At 39.3% G+C, this 13,406-nt stretch overlaps 1 protein-coding gene across 18 annotated transcripts in view; it reads left to right on the plus strand.

Annotated features, from left to right (window-relative positions):
* The window catches only part of AFF1 (ALF transcription elongation factor 1), a 284,626-nt gene that overhangs the window by 20,767 nt on the left and 250,453 nt on the right, over positions 1-13,406 (plus strand). For 17 of the 18 annotated variants that reach the window (XR_010409462.1, XR_010409460.1, XR_010409461.1 and 14 more), the window contains one exon: positions 5,106-5,193. The gene's annotated coding sequence lies outside the window, so the exon portion shown is untranslated. Of the gene's footprint in view, positions 1-3,655; positions 4,218-5,105; positions 5,194-13,406 lie in introns of all 18 variants that reach the window. The other variant, XM_064584746.1, reaches the window with a different exon arrangement.

A 13,406-nucleotide genomic window follows, 5' to 3' on the forward strand; every position in this document is an offset into this window, starting at 1 on the left:
GGTGGCTCAATTGGTTAAGTGTCCGACTCTTGGTTTCAGCTCAGGTCATGATCTCAGGGTTGTGAGATTGAGCTCAGCATTGGGCTCCCCGCTCAGCAGGGAGTTTGCTTGAGATTTTTTTCCCCTCCCTCTCCTTCCTCCTCTGCTCCCCCACAACTTGTATTCTCTCTCTCTCTCTCAAATAAATAAATAAAATATTTTTTAAAAAGAAATGTGGAAAATGGTCCCAAAGGACAGGGAGTGAGTGGCCTCTATTGGTTGTAGCTGTTTGCGTGGCAGGAGGTCCTTGAATGCCATCTAAGGAGGGCAAAATTTATCATGGAATAAATAGGATTTGAGGAGTTTCAGTGTGGACATGATGCAATCAGATTAATCCTTGGGAAAATGGAAATCACTACATGGCAGGATGGAGAATGATTTGGAAACATAATAACTAGGGGCAGAAAGACCAGTTAGAAAGTTTTGCACAGGGGTGCCTCTGGCTCAGTCGGTTAAGCGTCTGCGTTTGGCTCAGGTCATGATCCCAGGACCCTGGGATCAAGCCCCGCATAGGGCTCCCTGCTCCGAGGGAAGCCTGCTTCTCCCTCTCCTGCTCCCCCCTGCTTGTGTTCCCTCTCTCACTGTCTCTCTGTCAAATAAATAAAATCTTAAAAAAAAAAAAAAGTTTTGCACAAAATAACCAAGTCAGAAGGGAAGTCTGGAACCAGAGTGGAGGTGAAGAGAAGCAGAACAACTGTGGGGAAACTGAGGAGAAAGGCTTGGTGACTTATTGGATGTAAGCACTATTGAGGGAGGGAAGAAACAGAGAAGACTCTGTTTTGAACAGTAGTGAGATCCCAGGGGCAGCCCATTTTCATAGGAATTTCCCTAACTCATTAGTTCTGTGGAATAAAGTCAAATTGGAATAATTCTTTTTATCCCACCCCATCTGACACCCTGCTCTTGGGACTATCCAACACACAGGTCAGATCTTTTACCACAAATTTTATATTAATAGGCTTAATTAACATGAAAGCATTACATATTAATTTCATAGCTGGTATATGGGACTGAAAAGCCCCTGGAACTCCACCAAGTTCCTGGCCTCCTGAGCTTAGATGAAGATTTTGGAAAGTTTTCAGAGTCTTTTTGTTTTTGTTTATTTCTGTGACTTATTTTCACTGCTGCAACATGCCTTCCTGGTGTTCTCATTAAGAATACTGAGTATTCACAACACGCCAGGCATTTGACTTATTTTTTCCCTTTCTATCCTTATACTGTCCTATTTACAAATGAAGAGCTGAGGCTTGGAAATGTTAAAGGACCTGTTATCAATACATCATTTAACTAATAAATCCAAAGCTAGGATCCACCTCACTCTTGGTGTGGATCCAACGCTTGGTCCCCGAACCACTATAGGACCCTGTGCTCCCACTGTGAGCAGCTCCACTCTACCTTCCTGGAATGAACATTTCCCAATAGTCAATGCCTGCCTTTATCCTTATGCAAGCTGCTTCGCCTGCTCTCAAAATGGTATTTGGAGACCAATATCTGGGGACTGGTTTTGCTCATTGCTGTAGGAGATGCCACTACTCCCAAGTTTTTTCAGGAGGCATATCTAATCAATACATGTGTGTACATATGTGTTATGCATGGATGGACATGTATATGTGAATACACATATGTAAATGCATGTACATGCATTTATATCTACATTTGTATATTGATCTCTATATAACAAAAACTACGAGTTTATACCAATACCTCCAATCCTAATCCACCACAAATTTCATTCCAGTTTTCTTCCCTTCTATACTTTTAATCCCTTCTCCAATAGTGAGAAACCTGGCCCTTATTATCCTTAGTATTTGATCAGTATTCCTGAATATAATCCATCTCCCATCACCCATCCTCTCCCCCATGCAGATACCCTGCTCATCTCACTTGTATTCCAATGCTCTATTCCAGGCTATTCCTCCCTCATTGTGAAAGCCCTCTCACACCATTTGGGCTCTCAAGTGCACTAAGCTGCCCCATGGCATGAATGCCTTTCATTGCACATTCAGGTTCTGACTCCCCACACTAGGCTGCTCCCGTGTGTAGATGCCTTCCTTTCTTGGGTTCCAGCACCCAGTTCTGAACCACTGCCATACATGGATGTCTTCCTAGCTTCTGTGGGTCTGACCCTTCACATCCGGCTACCCCTGAGTGGATATCCTTCTCACCTTATTCAGGCTCTGATGTCCTATGCTTATGAGTCTTTTTTTTTTTTTTTTTAGTATTCTTAGGACTCACCTAAAGTACTTGTGAGATCTTATGTGTAAAAGAAACAGAGATAAGCTTTTGTATAAACCATCAGGTTTAAAAGCAGCAAGGGTGGTAAATAAACAAATAAAAATTAAAAATAAGTTGTACACTTGAAGTCAACTATATTCAAATAAAAAAATTACCAAAAAAAGCAGCGTGGCATGTTAAAAATCAAGTGGCAAAAAGAAAAAATGGATAAATTGGACTTCAAAAATTTTAAATTTGTGCTTCAAAGGACGCTGTGGAAAGAAAGTGGAAAGACAACCCACAGAATGGGAAAAACATTTGCATAAATATATATGAACAGACCTTCTTCCAGTGAAGATATACAAATGGCCAACAATTACATGAAAAGATGTTCAGCATCATTATTCATTAGGGAAATACAAATCAAAACCATGAGATACCACCTAACATCTACTAGGATGGCTGTAATTTTTTAAAATACAGATAATAAAAAGATCAGGCTAGGATGTGGTGAAATTGGAACTTTCCTACACTCTTGTTGTGAATGTAAAGTGATACAGCCACTTAGGAAAACAACCTGGCAGTTCCTCAAAAAGTTAAACAGTGTTACCATTTGACCCAGCAATTCCACCCTTAAAAATATACCCAAGGGAAATGAAAATATATTTCCACCCAAAAACAATACCCCAAGCTGGAAACAACCCAAACATGTATCAACTAATGAATGGGATAAACTAAAGGTGGTATATCTATACAGTGGAATATTATTCAACCATAAAAAAGGAATGAAGTACTAATACATGCAACATAGATGAACCTTGAAAACGTTATGCTAAGTGAAAGATGCCAGTCACAAAAGATCACATATTATATTATTCCATTTATGTTGAATGTCCAGAATAGGAAAATCTACAGAGACAAAAAGTAGGTAGTGGTTGCCTAAGGCTGGTGAGGATGGGGGAATTAAGGGGAAAGGGAATGATAGTGAAAGGATACAGAGTTTCTCCTGGGGATCTGAAGTGTTGTAAAATTGATGGTGATGAGGGTCATACAACTCTGTGCATTACAAAAAGCTGTTGAATTATGCATTGTAAATGAGGGATTTATATGGTATGAACTATATCTGAATAAAAAAAAGCTCTCTGTAGGATGAGGAGGTGAGGAAAGGGCTTTACCAATTTCTAAGTTACTCTTCCTACACAACCCTGTCTCTCATATACCCAGTTATCCTTGAATTCAAGTCAGGGTCCTCCCCAAGAGCTAATCACCAGGTCTTTGGCTCCTGCAACATTTTCATATATGTTTTCTTGTCAGAATGAACAATAAAGACAAAGGAAAGGGAAAAGATACAATAAATATTCTTTTTTTCTCCCACACCTCCTCCTCTCCTTTTTTATTGTAGAGCCCTGCATTTCCTTGGGAAACTACCCCCACCTCACTTCTAGTATTCATAGTTTGGGTGCACCTGACCCCATCCCAGAATGATCACATGACATTGGCATCAGCTGATCAACATAAATACCACCAGCTTGGCTACAGTGATTGGCTCAAGGATGAAAGAGGGAATCAAGTTAACCCAAACAGCATATATCCCAGAACTTTTGGGAGAGTTTGCAGCAAAAGACGCTCTTTCCATCTTGGAACTGTGAAAATACAAGCCTGAAACTCCTGGGAACAACACACCTAACCCATGATGAACAGAGCCAGGGGATGAAGTGGGGCACCTTCCTGAAACATACTTGAGCATCTGAATTCAGCCATGTTAGAAGTTAGATTTACTCATGGATTTTAAATCTATAAGAGCTAACAACTCCCCTTTTCCCCTTTTTGTTTTATTTTGTTTAGTCCTGTTTGAGTTGAGCTATCTGTAATGTGTGAAAGAAAGAATATGCCCAGATACAGACATACACCAAAGATCAACTATAATAGGAAGGAGGATATCCAAATGAAAAAACAGGGTATTGGTAGGTTGAGCTCTATATTTAGTACATAACAAGTTTTATGTTTTTTTGACCATCTACTTTACGGAGCTAGGAAAACTAAGGCTCATGGTCACACTTAGTCAATGACAGATCCATGACTTAAACTCAGGACTTCTGAGTTTATAACACTGTGCCACAAAACTGCCACACATAGCTATGTAATATAAAGCAATGTATATGTATATACATTTATAATTTATACCCACTTCAGCTATCTGCTCCAAACTTTGAAATAGTAGTATAAGGCAGAGTCAGATAGGAGTCTGTCAATGGTAACCTCCTAAATATCTTGACCCTTACATCCCCACGGCCACTGTCTATGATTAGCTCTCACCTTCCAAGTTCCTTGCTCAAAAAAAATTCTACATTTACTTCTATTAAAATATATTTTTATCTTTCATATCTATGCTCTTAAATAATCTTTAGTTTCCCTTTGTACATAATGTTAGGAAGGGATCCAGTTTTATTGTCTCCACATGGCAATCTCATTTCTTATTTATTTCTGTATCAACAACATCCAGCATTTATTACTATTTCTTTGTGATATGCCCTAATATCTGATAAAGCAAGATCTACTTTTTATTCTACTTTTCCAAGGTTGACTTAACTATTTACGGACTTTTCTCTGTGAGTGAGTTTTTCAAGTTCCTTAAAATTTTCAACCAAAATTTTGATTGAGTTTGCATTGAATTTATAGATTAATTTGGGGAAGTTAATATCTTTATAATAAGTTATCCAACCCAAATGCAGGGAATGTCTTCTTACTCGTTCAGATCATCCTCTAGGTCCTTTATTACAGTTTGACGTTTTTCTCTATAAATGTATTGCTGCTAAGTTAAATGGTATCTTTTCTTAAATTATATTTTCTAGTTTATTGTTGCTGACGTAGAGGAATGAAACTAATTTGTGTATGCTGTGCTGGTATGAGAAACATTATTCAATTCTCTTATTAGTTCTGGTAAGTTCATGATTTGATTCTGTTATTCTTTATTGATGATTATATTATCTGGAAAAATATCACAGTTTTATCTTTTCTCTTATACCCCTTCAGCTTTTTTTTTCTTTCCTAATACCATTGGCCAAGACCACTAATGCTACACTAAAAATCACCAGTAATATTGGACACTGTTTTCTTTTTCCCGATCTCAAAGGAATACATTTTAGATTTTTCTGTTTGTTTTCAGATTCACTGTTGAGTTTATATTGCACATTAATTATACCTTAAAACTTGGGTAGAAATTGGAGTGCCTGGCTGGCTCATTTAGGAGAGCATGTGACTCTTGATCTCAGGGTCATGAATTCAAGCCCCACACTGGGTGTAAAGATTACTTAAATAAATAAACTTTTAAAAATAAATAAACAAACTTAAAAAAAAACTTGGGTAGAAATGATCTGTATAGCCATGTAGGACTTGAGGTTTTGTTGTTTTGTTTGATCCTTATTGATCTTTCCAAGTTGTCTCTTCTTGCATTATTTTTGCAGTTTTTTGTGTTTCCTGGGTTTTGTCCATTTCATTTAGGTTTTAAAATGTATTTACATGTACTTCTTCATAATATTATTTTATTAAGTTTTAATTTCTGTTGAGACTGTGGTTAATCCCCCCACCGTTTCATATTGTTATTTATTTGCATTTTCTCCCCCTTTCTCTCTCTCTCTCTCTTAATCTTGCTAGGGATTCATATCTCTTCTAATATTTCATTACTGTTTTCTATCTTTAAAAAAATATTACTGGGGTGCCTGGGTGGCTCAGTCACTTAAGCATCTGCCTTTGGCTCAGGTCCTGATGTCAGGGTCCTGGGATTGAGCCCTGCATCAAGCTCCCTGCTCAGTGAGGAGTCTGCTTCTCCCTCTTCCTCAGCCTGTCTCCCCCACTTGTGTGTGCTCTCTCTCTCTGAAACAAAAAAATAAAATCTCTTAAAAAAAGAAAAAATATTACTGCTTTTATTTCTTCATTTTTTTTTTTAAGATTTTATTTATTTAGGGGTGCCTAAGTGGCTCAGATGGTTAAGCATCAGCCTTTGGCTCAGGTCATGATGCCAGAGTCCTGGGATCAAGCCCTGCATCAGGCTGCCTGCTCAGCAGGGAGCCTGCTTCTCCCTTTCCTTCTCCTGCTCCCCCTGCTTGTGCTCTCTCGCTCTCTCTGTCAAATAAATAAATAAAGATTTTATTTATTTACTTGACACAGAGAGAGAGAGAGAGAGAGCACAAGCAGGGGGAGTGATAGGCAGAGAGTGAGGGAGAAGCAGACTCCTCCCTGAGCAGGGAGCCCAATGCGGGGCTCGATCCCAGGATCCTGGAATCATGACCTGAGCCGAAGGCAGACGCTCAGCCAACTGAGCCACCCACGTGCCCCTTTATTTTCTTATTTATTTTTATTATTTGCTTCCTTCTTATTTCTTTGGATAGTACTGTTTACAAATAACATAATTAAATGCTCAGCTGCTTTGTTTTATTTTTTTTTAAGATTTTATTTATTTATTTGACAGAGAGAGAGACAGCGAGAGAGGGAACACAAGCAGGGGGAGTGGGAGAGGGAGAAGCAGGCTTCCCGCCGAGCAGGGAGCCCGATGCGGGGCTCGATCCCAGGACCCTGGGATCACAACCTGAGCCGAAGGCAGACGCCCAATGACTGAGCCACCCAGGCGCCCCTCAGCTGCTTTGTTTTAAAACTGTCTTGTTTCTTGGGGCACCTGGGTGGCACAGTCATTTAAGCATCTGACTCTTGGTTTTGGCTTAGGTCATGATCTCAGGGTTGTGAGATCAAGCCCGGCATCGGGCTCCCCACTCATTGTGGAGTCTGCTTGAGATTCTCTCTCCTTCTCCCTCTGCCCCTCCCGGGTTCTCTCTCTCTATCAGATGAATTTAAAAAATCTTAAAAAATCCTCAAACTATCTTGTTTCTTAATAAATACATGTAAATTATCATTTTTTTCTCTCAAAACTGCTTTAATTGTGATCCAAAAGTGTTTACATGTAGCATTTTCATTGTCATTTATTTCTAAGTACTAATTTACTTTGTACTTCCTTTTAAACATAAAGGTTATTTAGTAATATATAACTTAATTTTCAAATATGTGAAATTGCATGTACACTTTTGTAATTAAATTTTAACTTCATTGCAATATGCTTAAACAAAACTCCACCCAGAAATCACCCTAATGGACAGTGGGGAAGGGAAATACCCTCAGTAGGATTGTCTACTGTACTGAATTGAATAGTGTCCTCCCCCCAAATACGTGTTCACACATAACCTGTGAATGTGACCTTATTTGGAAATAGCATCTTTGCAGATATAACCTAGTTAAGATGAGGTCATAATGGACTAAGGTGGGCCCTAACGCAGGAACTGGTACCCAGTAACTGGAGGAAAATCTGGACAAGAATACACAGGGAAAATGCCATATGACCACAGAGGCAGATTGGAGTGATACAGCTATAAGTCAAGGAACACCAAGGATTGCCAGCAACCATCAGTAGCGAGGAAGAGGAGAGAAATAATCCCCCTGTAGGGCCTTCAGAGAGAGGATGGCCCTACTGACACTTAGATTTCAGATTTCTAGCCTCTGGAACTATGAGACAATAAACTTTTGTTGTTCTAAGCCACCTGATTTGTGGCTTAGAAATGAGGAAACATATATATCTGCCTTGTCTGAAGTGAGAAGACAGATGATGTACCTACACTAAGTCATGTGTGGTTGCTAACAATTTGGTTGGATAGGTAGGGAAGGAAACAGATTGAAAGATTGGTGATAAGAAAGCAGAGAGAAGTGGAATGTTGGTGGTCTTCTTGGAAAGGACACAGACTGCAAAGATATTTTTGTCTGGGGCGCCTGGGTGGCTCAGTCGGTTAAGCATCTGCCTTTGGCTCGGGTCATGGTCCCAGGGTCCTGGGATCAAGCCCCACATCAGGCTCCCTGCTCGGCGGGAAGCCTGCTTCTCCCTCTCCCACTCCCCCTGCTTGTGCCCCCTCTCTCGCTGTGTCTCTCTCTGTCAAATAAATAAGTAAAATCTTTATTTAAAAAAAAGATATTTTTGTCTATATGAATGACCACCAAAGGATGTTCACTACAGAGGAGGCTCTTAATAATCAAGTGGACAAAATGGCATGCTCTGTGGATGTCAGACAACCTCTTTCCCCAGGTACCCAGCACTTATTCAATGGGCCCATGAACAAAATGATTATGGCAGGGATGGAAGCTAGCCATAGACTCAACTACACAGACTTCTCATTACCAAGACTGACCCGGCTAATGCTATTGCTGAATGCCTTATCTACCAACAGCAGAGATCAGCACTGGGTCCCTGATAAGGCACCATTGCCCAGCCACCTGGTAGCAGGTTGATTACATTGGAACTCTTCCATTTTTGAGAGGGCAGAAAATCCTCCTCACTATAATAGACACATATTCTGGATATAGATTCCTTCTCTACCCATAATTCTGCCAGGACCTCCATCAGTGGACTCCCAGAATGCCTTATTCACCATTACAGTATTCCAACAGCATTGCTTCTGATGAAGAAACTCATTTCATACCAAGAGAAATGCAGCAGTGAACTTAAAAAGCCTATAGAATTAACTGGTCTTACCACATACTCCATTATCTATAAGTAGCTACTTTAACTTAAAGGTGGAATTGCTTACTGAAAATTCAGTTATGGTGCCAGATGTGAGAAAACATCTTCAAAGACAGGGTTCCGACTTGCAAAGTGCACTATATACTTTGAATCAGAGGTCATTATATGGTGTTGTCTCCTCCACAGCCAGAATACGTGGATTCAGGAACCAAGGGATGTAACTGGGAGTGGCTCCTCTCACCATTATATCATAACCTACTCACAAATTTTTGCTTCCCATCCAGGCAACTCAGATTTGCTGCTTTAAAGGTCTTTGTTCCAAAGGGAGGAAAGTTTCCAGCAGGGGACACAACAACACATGCACTACATTGGAAGATGAGGCTGCCACCCCGCCATCTTAAGCTTCTTATGTCCCAAACCAATGGGCAGTAAAAGGCATCTCTCTACTGCTGGAGTGACTGATCCCAGTTACCAAGAGGGAACTTAGGTTGCTACTAACCCATGAGTACAAATAAGACTATATCTGGAACCCAGGGCATTTCCTGGGGCATATCTTAGTACTTCCATGCCCAATAGTAAGTGTTAATAGAAAACCATATTAAAAAAGGGGCAGGGTAAACAGTATGGAGATTCCTCAGAAAGTTGAAAATAGAGCTACCCTACAACCCAGAAATGGCACTACTAGGTATTTACCCAAAGGATTCAAACATAGTGATCCGAAGGGGCACCTGCACCCCAGTGTTTATAGCAGCAATGTCCACAATAGCCAAGCTATGGAAAGAGCCCAGATGTCCATCGACAGATGAATGGATAAAGAAGAGGTGACATGTATGTACACACACACACACACACACACACAGGAATATTACACAGCCATCAAAAGGAATGAAATCTTAGCATTTACAACAACATGGGTGGAACTAGAGGGTATTAGGCTAAGCGAAATAAGTCAGTCATAGAAAGACATGATCATATGATTCATATGATTTCACTCATATGTGGAATTTAAGAAATAAAACAGAAGACCATCGGGGAAGGGAGGGAAAAATAAAAAGACAAAATCAGAGAGGGAAACAGACCGTAAGAGATTCTTCACTATAGGAAACAAACTGAGGTTGCTGGGGGGGAGGGAGGGAGGGAGATGGAGTAACTGGGTGACAGGCATTAAGGAGGGCACATGATGTAATGTACACTGGGTATAATATGCAACTGATGAATCACTGAACTCTACCTCTGAAACTAATATTGCACTATATGTTAATTAATTGAATTTAAATAAAATAAAATTAAAACAAAAAGAGGCAGGCATATTGAGGACTGAGATGCTTCAAGAATGAAGATTTAGGTCACTCCACTAAGAAACTGACCAGCTGAGCTTCTAGTTCAGAGCAAAGGAAATACAGATAAGTTTGGAAGAACAGGATCATAAATATCGACGATGGCCCTGTGATCAGTTACAAAAACAAGGACTGCAGTAGTTTTGTATATTTTCTCATTTGTTGTATATGTGCATTTATTTGTAAATATTAACCATTTTCTTTCTTCCATTATTATTTCATATACAAGCTTTTGGAGGTTAACTTTACAACTTAGTCTTTAGTCTTTTGGTAATAGAATATTTAGTAAAATTGTGACTGAATTTGAGAAACAATATAGCCAGTGTTAAAGTATACTTTTTTTAAAGATTTTTTAAAAAGATTTTTTATTTTTAAGTAATCTCTACACCCAAATGGGGCTCAAACTCATAACCCGAGATCCAGTTGCATGCTCCACTGACTGAGCCAGCCAGGGGCCCCTAAAGTATCATTTTTTAATTTTTAATTTTTTTAAATTGTAAAATATGCATAGCAACATTTACCATTTTAACCATTTTTAAGTGTACAGTTCAGTGGTATTAACTACATACATATTTTTGTGCAACCATCTTCTTTTTCCAGAACTTTTTCATCTTCTTGAGCTGATAATCTGTACCCATTAAATAGTATCTCCCCATGTTCTCCCACCAGGCTTTGGCAACCACCCTTCTACTTTCTATCTCTATGAATTTGACTAGTCTAGGACTGATTTATTCAAGATATATATTTTTTGAAAATTAAGATCATGGGACGCCTGGGTGGCTCAGCCGGTTAAATGTCTGCCTTTGGCTCAGGTCATGATCTCAGGGGCCTGGGGTCGAGCCCCGCATCCAGCTCCCTTCTTGGTGGGGAGCCTGCTTCTCCCTCTCCCTCTGCCCCTCCTCCTGCTCATGCTCTCCCTCTCTGTGTCCAATAAATAAAATCTTAAAAAAAAAAAAAAAAGGACGCCTGGTTGGCTCAGTCCTTAAGCATCTGCCTTCTGCTCAGGTCATGATCCCAGGGTTCTGGGATCGAGCCCCGCATTGGGCTCCCTGCTCCGCGGGAAGCCTGCTTCTCCCTCTTCCACTCCCTCTGCTTATGTTCCCTCTCTTGCTGTGTCTCTCTCTGTCAAATAAATAAATAAAATCTTTAAAAAAAAAAAAAGAAGAAAGTTAAGATCATAACTCTCATACAAATATAAAATGAATATGTGTCAGAGGTTTTATTTACCTCATTAATTAATGAAGAAGCCAGTAGGATGTTACAACTAGATCAAAGGAGAATTCAAACAACAACCACACATATATAGGATACAAGGAATGCTGGAATGAATTTATAAAAAGATACAAAATGATCTAATCACCACAAAATAATCAGTTGTATTCCACTAACACAATTAATTTCCATTTCCATGGGCTAAGTCATTTGCATTATTATTAGTTTTCTACCACCCACGAAATAGTAAAATACCCCCCCAAAAAAACCACAATGAAAGAAAAAGATAATTAGGAAGTGTGCTCAAGGCAGTATATTCAATAACTATATGCATAAAACATGGATGAATAATGACAAAATAACACTGAGTGGGGCAAAAAAATGGGAGAGGACTGTTATAGTTTATTGCTTGTCAGTTCCAAAGCCACCTGGAGCTGGCCCCGGTGAACTCCTCATTGGCCAGCTCGTACAGTGTCGGCCTTACAGCAGAGGGCACTGGAGGGACACTGCAAGTAGCAGAGAGGTAGGTGGCTTCCCTTCCTAGATCTTCCTGTTCCTGGGCTGTCTCCTATGAAGAGACCTAAATGGATCGCTTCCAGTTGACCCTCCCTGGTCTGCAGGCTGCGCCCCAGCTCTGGGCTGTTGCAGCACTCCACTGAACTTGTCTGTCAAGTAGACTGCAGCCTTATCCTCTCCAAGGAGGTCTGAACCTTAGCTTCATGTTGGGGATAGGGTCTCTTCCCAGTGGGTGGGTGGATATTCTTCCTCAAGCATAGGGGTAGTAATGTTGCTTACGTTTGCTATTTTGTAGCAAACCTCTTTTACCTCTCTTAATAGTTAACCACCTTTTATTAGCTCATAATGTTACATTAAATATTCTCTGATAAATTATGGGTGTGGTCTCTGTTTTCCAGACTGATACAACCATAACCTTATTTATTTTCTTCCTATTCATTTCTTAAACTTATCACATCCTTATTATTACCCTAAGGAATATATATTAGCATGCTCTCCTGTCCCTTTCATATCCTCCCAAAGCATCCATCATATTAATAATATCTAGTATTTTAGTTTTGTGTTGTAATGGATATATTTTCTCTTTCTCTTTTCTTTGGTTCTAGTTACTTTTTCTTTTTTAAGGCTACAACAAACTTTACCTAAATATATGATACATTTACTTCTGATAAATCTTAAAACACATTAGGATTTTTTATTTTTCTTCTCATTTCTGTACTTCCTCAAAAAAAAAATTTTTTTTTTAAGATTTTATTTATTTTACAGAGAGCACAAGTACGAAGGGCAGCAGGCGGAGGGAGAAGGAGAAGCAGGCTCTCCGCTGAGCAGGGAGCCCGATGCAGGGCTAGATCCCAGGACCCCGGGATCGTGACCTGAGCTGAAGGCAGATGCTTAACTGACTGAACCACCCAGGCGCCCCTCAAAAATGTTTTCAATCTGAGTCTTTTTGTGGCAAATTTTCTGAGAACTCGTATTCTTGAAGCTGAATATCACTTTTCCTATGCCTTTATATTTGAAAGACAATCTGGCTGAATACAACATTCTAGGCTCAAGTTATTTTTCAGTATAACATATACTACTCCTTTGTCTTCCTGCAGCCAGTAGGCTGTTGAGAAGTCTAATATCAGTATGATTCCTATTCCTTTGCAGATTGTATGTTTTCTCTTTCTAGAAAGTTTCAGACCTTTTCTTTATCTCTAGTACTCTTTCACTATAACGTGTGTAGGTCTGATTTTTCCTTATGTCTTCTCTGAACTTTCTGATCTGAAATCATTCATTCTTCCTTAGTTATGAGAAATTTATTATTTCTTATAATATATCCTGTTCTTATTTATTCTTTTAAATTTTGTCTTTTGAGACTCCTCTTACAAAGATGCTGACACTACTACTTCTATTCTCCATATCTCTTTGCTATGTTTTATTCATTATCATTTCCTGCTAGCTTTTCCATTTGTTTGAGTTTTTTTGTTTTGTTTTTTCTTGCAGGAAATTTTTTTTTTAAAGATTTTATTTATTTGACAGAGAGATAGAGA

Source organism: Mirounga angustirostris, unplaced genomic scaffold, assembly GCF_029215605.1.
Source record: "Mirounga angustirostris isolate CCGP_5_RB_7025 unplaced genomic scaffold, mMirAng1.0.hap1 SCAF_2, whole genome shotgun sequence".
NCBI classification, from domain to species: Eukaryota; Metazoa; Chordata; class Mammalia; order Carnivora; family Phocidae; genus Mirounga; species Mirounga angustirostris.